This window comes from Alligator sinensis, unplaced genomic scaffold, assembly GCF_000455745.1.
Source record: "Alligator sinensis unplaced genomic scaffold, ASM45574v1 scaffold847_1, whole genome shotgun sequence".
Classification (NCBI taxonomy): Eukaryota; Metazoa; Chordata; order Crocodylia; family Alligatoridae; genus Alligator; species Alligator sinensis.
The window spans coordinates 322,815-326,122 of NW_005842797.1; the positions used below are offsets into that span (position 1 = coordinate 322,815).

A 3,308-nucleotide genomic window follows, 5' to 3' on the forward strand; every position below is an offset into this window, starting at 1 on the left:
CAGCCGCTGCAGTCGGCGCCGCTGCCTTGGTTGACCCCGTCGGGCCAGATGCATGTGCCCTGCTGGCACGGGTCCCGCTCTCGGGGTTCCCTGCGGGCTTCCCCCGCCTCCTCCATGGCCCTGCTTCCGGGGCCGCCTTTTATCTCAGCCAGGCGGCGTCTCCCGCCGGCGTCGCCCGGCCCCAGCTGGATATAAGCGCGGCTCACAAACCACGCTGGCAGTCTCCCCGCGCGCGTGTCCCTACTCGCTCCGGCCTCTGTGTGGGGTAAGTAGGTGGTTACTCCCCCCCTGGTCTGGCCCCGGGGTACCCTTCTAACCCCCGCGTCCCTGGGACAGGGACCAAAAGATCGAGTACCGCTGGTTTAAATATTATTTGGAAGACTAGAATTCTAAAGGAGACTAAAGTAGCAAATACCTGGTTTGTCTGTCTCTCCTCTGATACAAGAGTGTAGATCCTCTGACTTTGAAGGAGTTCCTTTGGATATTTATCCAGAGTAAGGGAGAGCTGGATTTGGGTCCTACTGTTTCTTGTGCTATTATTTCGTGTACTTTTTAGGAAAGAAGTATGAACTAGGTAGTCCTTCAGCTAGGTATGAAATGAAAAAATGTAAGGGGGTATGAGTAAGATGATGATGGAAGGCATAACACGGTGTCCTAAACAAAACGGTGAATTTCCTTAGAAAACGGGGAAAGACCTAGCAAGCTGAAGTTATGTCAACTTAAATGTTCCAAAGCCACAAACTGGGTTCCAGAAATCATGATGCTGGGACTCAGTCTCATGGATTAAAATTAATGATATGTGATGGTGGTTGATTTTAGCCTCTCTGTGTTTTCAAGATGCTCTATATTCATGAAGGAACCTTTTTTCAAAGTGAAAGCTGAGATTTTTGCATTCTTTTTACTTCAGAAGCTGGGGCATCTAGCAAAACATCAGATATTATAAGACTCAATCCAGTCACAAGAGGTAGTAATATTGAAAGCGAGTGGTCATTTTCCAAGTTCCTTAAGATCAGGACGTGATTGTTGAACATTTTAAAAAGTTTTTAAATATTCAGTTAAAAAAACCCAAACTAAATATCTGAAAACTGACATCTTTTCTGATTTAAAAATTAGAGAACTCTAATGTACTGCAACAGAAAAAGGAATTTTTGGACCAGTTTCTGAGATTTTTTTTTTTTTTTTTTAAGCTGCATCTAGTAAATGTAAAAACACATTGTGGGTGTTCTCATCAGTTTAAAGCAAACTTCTTTCAATTTAGCTGAAGTTGATTAGGAACAGATTTAAGATAAATTACCCTTTAAACTGAATCAGAATGTCCTCATTAGGATTTGAACTGATTTTATTTCATCTGGGCTAGGGACAATAATGACACACAAACCAGTGTAAATGATGAGAAACCAGTTCAAATCTGTAATACATCAGAAGTTTAGTGCGCATGAACTGTTTTCAAAATGGCCAAAACCGGTTTAAGATGAACCTGGATGGGATGTATCATCAGAGGGCATTTGTACACGTGTTTGCACTGTCACTGCCGTGCACTGCAGTGAAGGGTACGAGACCTTTAGAGGCCCGTCAGGCGGGTACTTGTGACGCTTGGAGTGGAATTAGGCACAGGACGCTTATCGGTTGCAAAGCAAGATTATTTACTCACGCCGTCAAGGTGGTGAAAGACGGAGGTCAGATATACTTAGTTAGTTACAGCTTAGAGTTCGCTCGGTCGGTCTGCAGACATATATATGGGCCGGGGGTCGGCGGGTTCAAGCTTATCGGGCATGCGAGTTGAGGGTACGCCAGGGAGGTCGCGGCGGGAAGATGCTGACAACTGATCGAATTGTCAGATTTACTCCAAGGTGCGGACAGAGTTGTCTTCTCCTTTGGCGGAAATGCAGCAGGGTTTTGTTTGTATGATAGCCAATTGTTTTTCGCCACGTCATAAATTTAATTAGAATCGCCAATTATCTCTAGGGATTTGTAGCAGGGCTACCCCTTTTCGCCCTGACCAATCATAAATCATGGGCTAAGTTTCGTTTCTTTAGAAGTTTCATTTCTTGGTTGTGTCGCAGTTATAAATCTCTTTTTGACATTCGCAGCAAAAAAAAAACAAAAACTGTTACCAACAAGGATTTTTCTTTAACCCTTAGTTGGCTTCAGTGTGGACTAAAATGCTTTAGATGGCATCTTTTGCCAGTGACATGGGCACTATCACAATTGGGTTGTGACACACTGCAGCGCTGGGGGTTTTGAAAAGTGTCCGGCCCTGCGGCGCATGTATTTGTATAAACAGCAAAAGCACGTCAGCATTGAGAAAATGGCGGTGGCGTGCTTTTGAACTAAAACACATCAAAGGTGTTTTAGTTCAAACGTGCACTGCTGCCATTTTCTGCACTCTGATGCTCATTTTGCCACTTATACAACGGCATGTGACGCAGTGAGTGTCAGCTCGCATGTGGAACAGACGCAATTAATTGAGTCTGCTGTGTTGTGTTGGATCTTTGGCACGTTGCAGCACAACAAGGCATGTGTATAAATGCCCAGACTTAACAAATTTAGGTTAAATTGGTTTATCAAACTTCTGTCCCAGATCCCCTCCAGATTTGAGTTAACTCTGTCCTCCAGCATCCCAAGATGCTTTACACTTGCCCTGCAAACCCCCTCCTGGTAAAGTGGATGGGTTAACCTTGGCCCAGGGTGTCTGCTCCAGCTGAGCAGGGAGGCGTGCTCTAGCGCCACCCAGCTTCTGGCCTGGACCAATGTAAGCATGTGCCCGCACTTCCAAAATCACAAGTGAATATCTGTTCACTTGCTTATTGGTTCAATCTACTCAGTTTAGACTAACCAGAGAAGATTGCATCAATTCAGTCTGTAGCTTTTTAACTGTCTGTACTTAGCCCTGGTGTGCATGTGCTTGTGTAGACAATGAGTTTCATTTCCTTATAAAGGAGAGTAGCCTATTTTTCAAAACGTACAACAGCTGTTGGAAAACTGTTTATTCCCTGAGTTGAATTTTTGCTGTTGCACAACACAAGTATTTGATGTGGATACTGTTAAGAAAACCAAGCAAGCATTTCAAATTGGATGCTTAGCTGACTTGGCCTTGTAGCTGCTATTTGGTGCATTCTGTTTTTGAGCTTTAGCTGGCTGCAGCATAAACTGTCTTCTGGTGGCATGTTGCAAGATATCCATGCAATGAACTAGCCAACCTCACTCGGGAGCCCTTTGGCTGGTCTCAATTCGTGCCCCCCCACACCCCCCCCCAACCTCCCCTGTTCCTAGGAGGTGGTGGCAATGGATGGACAGAGCCTGGGCGG

The 3,308-nt window shown here is 45.0% G+C and overlaps 1 protein-coding gene across 8 annotated transcripts in view; it reads left to right on the forward strand.

The window, feature by feature from the left end:
- The window catches only part of BBX (BBX, HMG-box containing), a 212,652-nt gene that overhangs the window by 79,705 nt on the left and 129,639 nt on the right, over window positions 1-3,308 (forward strand). The gene's annotated exons all lie outside the window — the stretch shown is intronic.